The 13,231-nt window shown below is 43.6% G+C and overlaps 1 pseudogene; it reads left to right on the top strand.

Moving 5' to 3' along the window:
- Positions 1–636: 636 nt before the first annotated feature.
- On the top strand, positions 637–12,998 carry LOC119807417 (annotated as a pseudogene).
- The last annotated feature ends 233 nt before the right edge of the window (positions 12,999–13,231 follow it).

Below are 13,231 nucleotides of genomic sequence, written 5' to 3'. Positions count from 1 at the left end.
TTGCAAATATCTCCTTACGTCAAGATATATTTTGTGCTAACCAGTCAACCACTAGGTTGCAAAGAGTAGATAACACAGAGCTAAATACAATTTCAGCCTCTAATTTTTACTGACCTAAGGCAAGCAGATATCGAAATTGATAATATCTCCCATGTACAAGCACACAGAAGGCGTGGGCATTCCTTATCTCCCTCTGTGTTAAATATCTATTCTCCACACTCCCAGTCACTGGAAAGCGGACTATTAATCCTTTCTCCTATCTCCCCACCCTCATCACTCCCCACAAATTGGTACATGAGCGATAGTGAGTGTAGACGCCAATTCACAGAGCCGGAAATGATCTCCACAGGTGTGCCGGATGCAAGGAGCTGCCCATTTCCCAAGAGGAGGAACTGAGTGAGTCCAGCTCAAGTGCATTTCAAAGTCATAGCAGCAGCAGCAATGGTGGCAGCAGCAGCAACAGCAACAACAGCAGCAGCAGAAACAGCAACAGCAGCAGCAGCAACGGCAGCAGCAGCAGCAACGGCAGCAGCAGCAGCAATAGCAACAGCAGCAGAAACAGCAACAGCAGCAGCAGCAGTAGCAACGGCGGCAATGGCAGCAACAGCAACAGCAATGGCAGCAGCAACAGCAGCAATGGCGGCAGCAGCAGCAGCAATGGTGGCAGAGCAGCCAAGAGCAGCAGCAGCAGCAGTAACAAGGGCGGCAGCACCATTCTTACAACGCAGACTCTTTCCAATGACCTTTAGGAGGCGTATCTTATTTCTTAGGGCTTTACTCAAATAAAAAACAATTTCACATCCACCTTTTTTTTTTCCTGACAGAGTCTCACTGTGTAGTAACGCTTTGTCTGACACTATGTACAACAAGCAGGCCTCAAACTCGCAGATTCCTGCCTGCCTTTGCCTTCATGGTGCCTGGATTACAGATGTGTATAGATGTGTATTGCCATGCATGGCCCCTACCTCTATTACGCAGAATCAAGGCCATACTGTGGTTGATAGTGATTGGGACTATTTTAGGCATAGCCCATCTGACTGCTATACAAGTAACAGGAACACTTTCTGAATAAGTTGAAGCACCCTCCTGCTTAAGTGTGGATGAGCCTCTGTAAACAATGTGAGCTCATCTGTGAAAGATACTACCATGTAACGAGGAAATTGTGGGATGCACGTAAACTTCTAGTCCAGCAATTATAGGTGGTGGACATGTGTCTAGATGTGTTATAGAGGCACTTTTTTTCAGAAAACAGGCTATTAGACATAAAGGGATTTTTATTTTTTTATTTTTTTATTTTTGGTTTTTTGAGACAGGGTTTCCCTGTAGTTTCTAGAGCCTGTCCTGGAACTAGCTCTTGTAGACCAGGCTGGTCTCGAACTCAGAGATCCGCCTGCCTCTGCCTCCCGAGTGCTGGGATTAAAGGTGTGCGCCACCACCGTCCGGCTCATAAAGGGATTTTTAATAGGCAGCTTTTCTAAGCCTGTAAGACAGGGCTGGGGATAGGATTGATGAATATTTTCTAGAAAAAAAAAAGGGAGCAAAGATTTTAGGGTTGATGGGCAAGTGATTGCTGTCAACAATTCTCAATTCTTCCATTGAGGAAGGGAAACACACATTGTATATAAATGAACTAATAAGGCCATGTGCCCATAAAACCTCATTGAGAAAAACAGTTTGTGGGAAGGACTTACCCTTCAGAACAGGATTTTTAGGTGGCACCATACTGGATTCCGTGCTGGGCAATATATGTGTATATGTATGTGTATGTGTATGTGTATATGCATATGTATATGTATGTGTGTATTTTCCCAATTGTTCAGATCACTTAGTATCAAGAGCATGTAGTCAAGGTAAATGAGTTAAGTTATAGACACAGAGATAAGTCGTTTTTTTTGTTTTTTTGTTTGATTTGTTTTGTTTTTTTTTGAGATAGTGTCACTATGCAGCCTTGGGTGGCTTAGAACATGCTCTGTAGAGCAGCCTGGTCTTAACTCACAGAGATCCACGTGCTGCTGCCTCCCTACAACTGGGCTCCATTTTTTTTTTCATCCAGTTAGGAATAGCAACTAAAGCTATCTCAAACTTTCTGCAACAGCATTCGGTGCTAGAAGACTAAAGAAGAAACATAGAGTTGTAAGAGAAAGGTAACTATGACCATGGTGTCATCTGGCAAGCCTGAGAGCAAAGCCTCAGACAGCTGTCTCAGCGCACAGTGACATCACAGAGTGGAGACCCATGAGCCCTGCTGAGGAGGCGAACACAATTCCACACTAAGATAAATCAAAATAAAGAGCTTAGTGTAAAACTCACCTGAGTGTGGAGTCTACGATATATTCAAAGTACACATTGCTATAAAGACAACAGCACAGCTAGCACAAATCAAGAGGTAGAGGAAGAAACATCTGTTGAAGTATAGGGTTTACCGTGCCTAAACAGAAGCCTACGATTCTAATCACCAGACGGTTCTGTATACTTTAGTTTTAAAGGGCTTTTTAGAACCTGCTCCTATTGAAATGAAGAACCGCTTTTAAAATGCCAGTAAGGCTTTTGTTTTATATCTTTTAAAGTAAATAAATCCAAATTTAGTCCTTCTAAGTTAAAATAGCATCTGTAGAGTGAATGCTTTTAAAATTATGTTCAGATTTATTTTACAGTTTCATTTTTTGTTATATTTATTTGTGTGTGTATGTGTATGGATATGTGTGTATGTATGTGTGTGTGTGTGTGTGTGTGTACTTGTTAGTGTGTGCATATGTGGATGTCAGAGGTCAAAATCAGGTGTTTTTCCTCAATTGCCAGCCTCCACATATTCATTTTAAAAGGCACCTTAGATAGTGAAGAGTTTTTCTTTTTCTTATGCTTTTCTTAATAAAGAATTTCAGACATGTGTGGGCACATTCAGGGTGGCATGGCCATAGGCAATAAAGATTTCTGAATCCAGAAATTTAAGTTCACATTTCTTTATTAATTGTCTGTATCACAAACAAGTAAAAGTTTTTTTTATAACATAGAGTGATTTTTTTTTAAGGAAAAGAACTTTAAAAGGGGAAGCTTGTTAAGAGCAGCTACTTTTGGTGATGATTCCATTGATTAATAACATTCTCTGGTTCGTTGAAATAGGCAAATAATTTTAAGGAAACCAATGTGGATTTGTAAAATTAAAATGCATGGTTAGAGAAAGACAGAAAGAACATTTCAAGGCCAGAGTCAATACCAGTACTGGAAAGAATACAAATGTAATTCGGATAAACATTCGCAATCAAGAATTCAAACTTGATCTTGATGAAAATAACTTCAAGGGAATGGTAGAACCAGGTACCGGAATTAAGTGAGCAGAGGGCAAATAGAAAGCAGTGAGGTAGAACCCTAATTTCACTGGCTTTTCCCAAAACTTGTAATTCTTTCTCAAAAGCACATGTTAGTAACCCCAGCACTCAGGAAGTGACTGCTGTGAGTCTGGGGCTGGAACCCAAGGCCTTTCACATACCAGGCAAGTGCTTTTCTCCCGAGCTACATCCCAAGCCCTTGGTTTCTCCAGATAGGGGTTCACTGTGTAACTCAAGCTGGGCTTGATCTCACCATGTAGTCCACAAATGGCTGTGAATTTTCCACCCTCCTGCTTCTACCTTTCAAGGGTTGGATGCGTCCAAATGAAACTTTTAAAAGCGATACAGTAGCATGCATCTGGAGAGAGGGAGGTTTTGGGTTCTGAAAGCCTGACTCTCAGGAATCCTCTTTCCTTAAGAAGAACCAACCAGAGTTCCCAACCAACTTGAAACTGATGCCTTGAGTCCCACCCCAGAGCTTGTTAGTCATGGGTGGGGGGCTGGCCGCTGTGAGTTGTTCAGCTTGGAGAACATGAACTTTCTCATGACTGTCAGTCTTGGAGAAAACAATTGGAGGAGGGGAGTGTTAAATTCTGGTATGAAACCTTAATGGTAGAAAGTTGGCTTAGGGCCTCGGGTCATTCATTCTTCAGCACGGCTCTCCTGTGGCCTCACATATAGATTCATTGACTAAAGGAGTGTTGGTAAGGGTCTAAGTTCAAACGTTAAGTCACTTGGCATTACTCTAAGTCGAGTTGAAGCAACAGATATTAACCCAGTCTTATACTTTATCATCTTCTTTTGTGTGTGTGTGTGTGTGTGTGTTCGCACACGCATGCCTGTATGTGCTTGTATGCATGTGTACATGAGTATGGGTGTACATGGACATGCATGCACGCATGGAGAGGCCAGATGTCAACATTAGGCATCCTCCTCTATGAATCTCCACATTAGTTTTTGAGACCTGAAGCTGGAGCTCACCGATTTGACCAGAATGTTTGGCCAGCAAGCCACGGGGATCCTCTTGTCTCTGACTCCCGAGGTCTGGAACTATTGGTGCACATCCTGTGCCCAGATTTTTATATGAGTTCTGGGGATCAACCTTAGGTCCTTGTGCTTATGTGGTTGCTACTGAACCATCTCCCCATCTCTAATCGCTTTACCATATTCTGAGGACATGACCCATCCTACAGTATGTTGGAGGGACATCCTCATCCTCAAAATCTGGAATATTTGCATTTGTCAGATCCTTGCAAGAACATAGTGATGGTAGAGTTTTTGGCAAAGGACTAATAATTCAGTGCAGAGGCTGAACTCTCAGATGGAGTATGACACCAAGGTGGTCTCTCTGGTACATGTTTGCCCTCAGCTAGTTGTTCCTGCACATGAGATCACATTCTCTGAATACCAAGCATCCAGTGTCCAAGCCAATGTGCACAACTTTGCTAATGTAGATTTAAATGCTCTGATGCATCACAAAGTGCCACATGTCACCCCAGGTTGTATTCGCCTCTATCATGGTTTAGGCTGATGGGCTACAACATAACAGGATGTGGCAAGCTGAGAGATGTATAACACGGTGCTACGTGTCCTGCCTGCAGATCGTGCTCTCAACGGGAATAGCACATCACCGCAGCACGCGCCAATCTCCACCAATGCTGCACCTGCCAGATGAAGAGTCAGCTCGGCTAGGTGAAGGGCTCTCTCAACACCTCAGAAGCCACTGCTCAGTTCTAAGTTACACTCTTAGAGAACCTGTTTTCAAAAACCCAATTCTATCAGCAATTCCTTTCAAAATGTGGAGGACGTCGGCTTCAACTAAAGTCACCTCAGGGAAGCAAGGAGCCTGGAATTGCGTGCCTGCAGTTAGAAATGAGGTTGCTTGAGATCTGTGCATTTGCCTTGACTTTTGAAGGCTCTCGTGAGGGCACCATCTTGCATAGCTGCAGCAAGTGCATGCCGGGGTTTATTTCCCTCTAAATACGGTCAAGATGCCAAGGAGCTTCCACAGGCTGTTAGCCCAGGAGGTAACTTCTTTAACATGAGTAACAGCCACCGCTCTTTCCGCCAGCTGCCCGTGAAGCTGCATTCTGACAGGAGCCAATTGCTACGCAGGGCGATCTGTTCCTGGTCATTTGAAAAGATTGATAACCAGTGTCTTCCCAGATTTCCTCGGTCAGGCCACCTCTTTCTTGCTCGTTGCCATTCACTTGAGCATGCCTCCCTCCACCTTTGGTTCCTCTTCAGAGAAACAAACACAGAAAACCAAAGGGATATGTGAACTTCCACGCTCTCTAGACCTCCCATTCACCAGAGGAAAGACCAGAGTGTGTAGATCCACTACAGGAAGGGAAGACTACAGGTTCTAGTATGTAAAAGCTGCCTAAATAAATAAATAAATAAATAAATAAATTGATAAATAAATAAATGAGATATTGATGTTTACAACAGTGGATTTCTTATCCAGATATGGTGAGGCTCATTTGAAATTCTTGTACTCAAGAATGGAGGCAGGAGGATTGTAGATTCATGGGCAGCCTGGGCCACTTAGAGAAACCCTGTCACCAAAAACCAAAGGCTGAGGATATAGCTGAATAGTAAAGTGTTTACTTAGCATGGTAAATAGCTGGGTTGTATCCCTAGCACACTGCAAAAAAAGGGCTTTCTCAACCATAAAAGTCATGTTTATTAAAGAGAAAACTTAAAATTCTTAAAGTAGGAAACTAGTATAAGTATCACTAAGAGATACTTTTCTATATACTTTTCTATCTAAGAGATACAATTTCTATAGTAGTCATAAATATGAATTAAGTGTTCAGAGAGTGTATGTATATGTATAAAAATGTGTGTCTTTCTTTCCTACTTAATGTAATGTTATTGTTTTGGATAAAGTATTAGCACAGGGATCATTGGTTCAGAGGCGAGTTTTAACATCCTGGCACATGTGGTCAAGTCATAGGGATATTATCTTGCTTTGCAATCTTTTCACACACTCTCAGGCCAGTGCACACAATTCATTATCACCCCTGAGAAGGACACGGGTTTATTAAAGTAGCTGGCAACCAAAATGGCTGTTCTTGTTTTGTTCACCAGGTCACCAAGATAGTAAATTTCAATTTCAAGTTCTGTTTCCATCTGTATGAGATGAACTTGACATTTTACAGGATTCTTAAGATCTTATTGAAATGTTGCAAGGCACCCAGAGGAAGTCCCCAGGCTTCTTTACATGTAGTCTTTATTATCCTTGGCTTTCCACCAAAGCAGGCTTTTTGAGTGCATTTTCTGTTACTATAACATAGTACTTGAGGCTGTTCTTTGTGTTTGAGTACAAAGAAATGAGGATCGCACAGCTTACAGCTTTTGGAAGCTAAGAGTCTACAAAGTATTTCCCTGACTTTGGTGACAGCCTGAGCTAAGTTATGTCACAGTAGCTGATACCACATGGTAGGAATATGAAGGGCAGAAGAGACCATATCACCAGACAGGCAGTCAAAGAAGCTGGGAAGCAGCTATGCTTATTCTAACAAAACTCCCTTGAGAAATAACTCAGGTATCCTTAACTCAGTCCTTTCCAAGTATATACCTCCAGAGACCTAAGGGCCTTCGACCAGACCTCACCTATTAAGGGGCCTACCACTCAATATCACTGCCTCAAGAACCAAGGCTTCAGCACACAGACCCTTGGGGACTATCTTAGTTAGGGTTACTATTGCTTTGATGAAACACCGTGACCAAAGCAAGGGGAGGAAAAGGTTTATTTGGCTTACGTTTTCACAACATTGGTCATCACTGAAGGAAGGCAGGACAGGCACTCAAGCAGGGCAGGAACCAGAAGGCTGAAGCTGATGCAGAGGCCAAGGAAGGGTACTGCTAACTGGCTTGCTCCCCATGGCTTGCTCAGCCTGCTTTCTTATAGAACCCAGGACCACGAGCCCAGGGCGATAGCACCACCCATCAAGGGCTTAGCTCTCCCCCACAATCACTAATTAAGAAAGGCCCTAGAGCTGGATCTTATAGAGGTTCCCTTCTTTCAGATGACTCTAGCCTGTGTCAAGGTGACATAGACCAGCCAGCACAGGGACAAAGCACAAACCACAGAATGTGCCTTTCTTTGTACATCATGGACATTCTGTCTACCACTGCAAAATGGAGGTCTCCGCAAGCCTGGAGGCTCAGGCCTGCGATTCCATCTACTAGAGAGGCTGGGATAGGAGGGGCACAATTTCCAGGCTAGGTTGGGCAATTTAGCGAGACCCTGTTTCAAAATACAACGTAAGACAACCACAAACAGGCTGGGATAAAGCCCAGTGGTAAAACACTTCTCTAGTAATGTGTGACATCCTAGGTCCAGTCCCCAGCATCCTAAAAGCCAAATAAAACAACAAGAAGAGTAAGATATGCTTTTAATCCAGCACTGGGGAGGCAGAGACAGGCAAATCCCTTGCCCAACCAGTTCAGCCCAATTGAGGTTCCAGTCTCGGAAAACAAAGTGGACAGCACCTGGGAAGCGGCACCCGAAGTTAACCTTCGGCCTCCATGGGTGCACACAGCTGCATGCACACAAACACACACATCTTTATATGTGCAACACACGGGTGAGGGGGCGTTTCCCATCATCTGGAACAGAGGTGAGAGGTGACTGATGAGAAAAAATACTGCCTCCTTTCCCATTTACTAAATTTCTCTTTAATTCCCCAAGGTTTTTTTTGTTTTTTTCTCTTCTTTTTTTTTTTTTTTTTTTTTTTTTTTTTTTTTTTTTTTTTGGTTTTTTTGAGACAGGGTTTCTCTGTGGCTTTGGAGCCTGTCCTGGAACTAGCTCTTGTAGACCAGGCTGGTCTCGAACTCACAGAGATCCCCAAGGTTTTTAAGGGCAAAGTTTCTCTCTAAACTTGCTCACCGCAATAGCTATCAGCTATATGTGGCTATTTAAACTTAAGTTGGTTGAAATGGAACAGAATATTGCTCATCTCTGTCTGTCACCAGTGTGTGTGTGTGTGTGTGTGTGTGTGTGTGTGTGTGTGCGTGCGTGTGTGTGTGCTGCAAATATGTGAGTGTATAAGTACACGCCATGGATATGCACATGGGAGCCAGAGGAGGGCAGTGAACCTCCCCCTTCCTTGTGCTCTGCTTTATTGCCTTGTGACAGGGTCTCTCACTGAACCAGAAGCTTGCTACTTCAGCTAGGCTGGCTGGCTGGTGAATACCCAGGATCTACCTATCTGTGCTCCCAGTGCTGGAGATGCAGGTATGTGCAACCAATCATGCCCAGCATTTTATACAGGAACTAGGGGTTTGAACTCAGGCTCCACGCCTCCAAAGAAAGTGCTTGTGCTCACTGAGCCCTCTCCTCAGGCCCCGAGACAAAATATATTAAAAATCCATTTCCTCAGTCTTACTAGCTACATTTTAAGTACAGTTGACACCTATGTTTGCAATGGACACTGGTGTGCTTAAAGAAAGTTCTGTCCAGTCTTGCCAAAAATTCTCCTTGGAAGAAGAATAGTCATAACTCCGAGATTCTGCAGCTTCTGCCAGAGCTTAGTCAAAGGAGACACTTTTCTGATGTCTCTTGATTTCTTGTTTATGTGAATTTCTCATTCTATAGTATAATGCATATGTCTTTGTTTGAATGTAAAAGCGACTTTAATACAGAAAATTGAATAAAATAGACAAAGCAGGAAGTTGTTTGGAAGGTGCTATGGTTTGCAGCTGGGAGAATACAGCTTTCAAGAGCACTAGGGCTGTTGCTCATCTCTGTTCCCAGTGACAAGCCTTCCTGCTTTGCCACCAGCTGCAGAGGCAAATGCCTTCTGGGATGAAATGCTTCATAATTAGGCCCTGAGATTTAGGGATATGCCTGCTCTCAGGACCCCCACCTGCACACTGGGAGGCCTTGTGAAGCACAGGCAACAATAAGGGGCATTTTATCAGCTCTGCCATTTTTATCTATGCCGTGACAACACGGTTAGCTGAGGCGATGTGGACTGAATTTGCTAACCAGGTAAGACAATGCACACTCAGATGGGGCACCTCTGAGGATCCTGCTTCCTCGGGGAGCAGTCTTTAAGCCTAGTGCTGAATTTTGGTTGCACTAGGTCAAAAGATTTCAAAGTCACTTGGCAAACTTAAGGAAAAGTATGGGATGGGAGGCCTCTTACAAGCTGGCTCTTATGGCTTCTCTGCAGCTCTAAAAGGTTGGAAAGAATTAGATCAAATATCCGTGTAATCTCCTTCCCTTTTAGAATGTAGAGCATCAGCGTTTGTGCTGAAAATTCCTCCTTCTGTGTCGAGGTCTGCTTCTCTTTTGTGTTCAGAAGAAGTGGGGATGGCTAGCTTTTGTTCTGGAGCAAAGCATGAAAACCACTCAAGATTTTGAAAGTCTTTTATGAATGTAACATGCAAACTTTAGCCTGTGCTAAATTCTCTCTCCACTTCTCTCTTTGGTGTTATTTTCTTACTCAAATCACCCTTTCTTTCCAGTTCCCAGAACTTTTCTAGTTTATCCACACCCATCTGAGAGGAGATGTGCCGGGCAAAACAAGGTCCTAAGCAGTGCTAGGGAGTTGGGTGCAGCTAAAACTGGACAGCGCCGTCTCCTTTTCACTCGCTTGTGGTCTCCTTCGAACCTGAGCCCCACACCCGTTTTTGTCTTGCCTTCACCAGGGATCATACCTCTCTATTAAAACTCTCTCAGCCTTCAACTGCTACAAATCTATCATCGATAGGAATCACTATGGCAAATATTTGTTTCAATTAATTAGCAATGGCCTTATGATGAAGCCTGACTGCATCTCTCTATTGTGACCATGTGGTAGCACTAGCCCTGGGGTGATGCACAGCCCGACAACATTCCTTAATGATCCTCTTAATTACACAGTTGGGGGAACCATTCTGCCTAAAAAATCTGCTTCGTAATTACAAAATCACCAGCCCAGCCAGCCGTGTTGACCCATCAATCGCTTGCATTCCTCTGTGTCCGAAAAATGCGTTCTGTCTTCTCTCCAAATGATGGGGAAGCTTTGGAAAGCGGTGAGCGCGGGATGCAGCTGCTCTGGTTATGAGGACATCTCGGTCCCTCTCTGCCTAGGGCTGCCCGACTGATGGGCTTCTTTCTCTACCTCCCACCATCTTCTCCTCCACAATAGCCTCAGAAGCACAGGGGAATTCATTCCCTGTCTCAGATCCATCTACATAAAACTTGTTTGTAGTCATTTAGCATAAGCCCGAAAAAGTAATTATGGTCCCTCGGGTTGATTGGCCCAGTTCCTTGGATGCAGAGTCTATGGCTGAAATTGTCACTCAACTTTTCCCCTTTTGCTAGCCAGATTTGTGCCCTCAGTTCCAAAGTCAATATGTGTACCTTTGTTCTCGCATGTGTGCATAGACAGTGATGGTTTATGGGTAAGTAGGTCTTCACCATCATACCTGGAGCCCTGGGATGATAGCTTCTAGCTCAGTGAGTCGAAGCTCCGCACTTAAATATTAGCAAATGACAGGCTGTTAAGTCCCCTGTTTCTCTACTATGTCACATATGCATAGCTCCAAGGCTGGTTAACCTATTGTGATTGCTGTGTCCCCAAGAAAATCTTGGGACTCATGTTACAAATGTTCAGCTTAAGTGTTACTCAGTGGAGACCCTGTTCTGTCTCACAGAACCGCTGTTTGTGGATGAGAACTCTAAGGATCTTCTTGGATGCACTGTACACATTCTTCCTGTATTGTGAAAATATCACAGCTCCTGCTGTTCTTTGTGAACGGGTGTCCCTCGAGCCCTGGAGATAGTGGATCTGGTGACCTATGGCACAGTTGCTACCTCTTCTTATAAAAAAGTTGCCTGGACGTAGGTTGGGATCTTTTCTTTGTGCTTGTGAACAAGGAAGCCTGGAGCAATAGGAACTACCATTCATTGCTTGGGGGAATGCAAGCCGGTTTAATCACTTTGCATTAAATCTTTTGCAAGTTTGTCAGTCTCATGCAAGACTAAACATATTTTCATGCTACCTAGGAATCACACCCTTGGGTGTTTATCTGAAGCTTATGTTCACACAGAAACCTGAACACGAGTGATGGGAGCAACTTTATGCATAGTTGTCAAAAACTTGAATCAGCCAAGACATCTTTCAACAGGTGAGTGGATAAATAAGCTCAGGCACATCCATACTCTGAGATATTATTCAGGGATAAAAAAATTAGCTATCAAATCACAAAATACATGAAGGAAATTTAAAGATCCCATGTGGAAAAAAAAACCAGTCGTGGTGATTAATTGTGATTATTAATTTTATGGACTCTAGGATCAGGGCATGACTGTGAGTGAGTTTCTAGTCTAGGTACTTTGAAACAGGAAGATCCTCTCTAAATGTGGGTGACACCATTCTATCGGCTGGGAGAAAGTGATTTGAGCACCAGCGTGCATCTCTCTCTGTTTCCTGACCACAGACGCAAGGTGGTCACTGCTTCACACTTCAACTCTGCCGTGGCGGGCTGCACCTTCAACCTGTAAGCCCAACTTTCTCATGTTGCTTTTGTACCAATAAGGAAAAAAGAAATTAACACACAGCTTTAACCATTTATATATGCATGATTCCATTTATGCAACATTCTAGAAAAAGCAAAACAATACAGCAAAAAAATAGCCATGGGAGACAAATAGGAGACTTATGATTTCCACAGCAGTCAAGTTCTGTTCTTGTGTAATAGATGTGCAACACTGTGAGCCTCAAAAACTACAGGTCATTGCAGCATAGAGGCAATCTTGATGCATATAAATTTTGTTGTGTTGTGGTTAGGGCTGTTTGTTGGTTGGTTTTGAGTCATGGTTTCTTTACCTAGCCCTAGCTGTTCTGGAACAGTCTCAGGAGACACCAGGCCAGGTTGCAGTCCTGATGCAGCTTATTTGTAAGGGGCAATTAAAACCTCCTGTGCCTTCTGTGTTGTCCTTGGGGTGTTGGGGACTGTCCCTTGAAGCCAGCTTGATGATTTCGAGGATGAGGAAGACATGGTAGAGTGTGATGTTGCTGAGTTTCAGAATGGCACAGAAGAGTCCATTACGGAATCTCCATAGCAAGGGATCATGGCTGAAGATGGTGAAGATGAGAGCTCTGTGGAGTTAGAAGGGCGGGATAAAAACCAAGGAGGAGATCTGGAGATTCTGAAGATGGAGATACGAAGCAGGAAGATAGTGAGAAGGAGCAGTATGACGATGAAGACCTTAAGGGTTGTGAAAATAAATCATATACTTCTCCTAGCAAAAATGAAGACCCAATAACAAGTGTTGATATTTTCACTCATTTCTAGAACAGTTAGAAGCGTTATTATCTAGGAGTTTTTGTTTTTATGGTGACTGATCTGCTTGCCTGCATCAAGTGCTACATCATTGGGATTAGCATAACCATAGGTGATGCATTCATGTTTGCTGTTGGCACTCACAAAGCTTTGGCGCAACTACAGGAAGAGATGCAGCATCTGGGTGGGTTTTGTAGTGATAAACCTAAGTCTGGAGCAAAGTATGGACTGCCAGACACTTTAGCCATCCTGTCAGAAGCAGGAGAAGTCACAGAGGGAATGATGGATACAAAGATGACAAAATCAAATCCATCCATGGTTCAAAGATTATGCAAGAAAAATGTCACCTTTAAAACTCCCATATGCTCCAGTACTGAAAGGACTTAAAAGGTGAGTGAACAGCCACACAGTGGGACACACCACTCTCTACGACCTCCATAGTGGGACAAAACCCCAGGCCCCTTCCCCAACTCCCTAGGCTTTTCTAGCTAGCCAGCAGGCAGTTTCCTGTGGCAAGGCTCCCCCAAAACCCAAATCTATCCAATGGACCCCTTCAAGCTACTAGCCACACCCTGCCTAAGAGCTGAGAGCTTGCTGTAATACCAAGGGGACCAAGAGCT

Source organism: Arvicola amphibius, chromosome 2 (assembly GCF_903992535.2).
Source record: "Arvicola amphibius chromosome 2, mArvAmp1.2, whole genome shotgun sequence".
Taxonomy (NCBI): domain Eukaryota; kingdom Metazoa; phylum Chordata; class Mammalia; order Rodentia; family Cricetidae; genus Arvicola; species Arvicola amphibius.
Note: the sequence above shows the minus strand (reverse complement) of the source record. Positions and strands in the feature narration are given on the sequence as shown.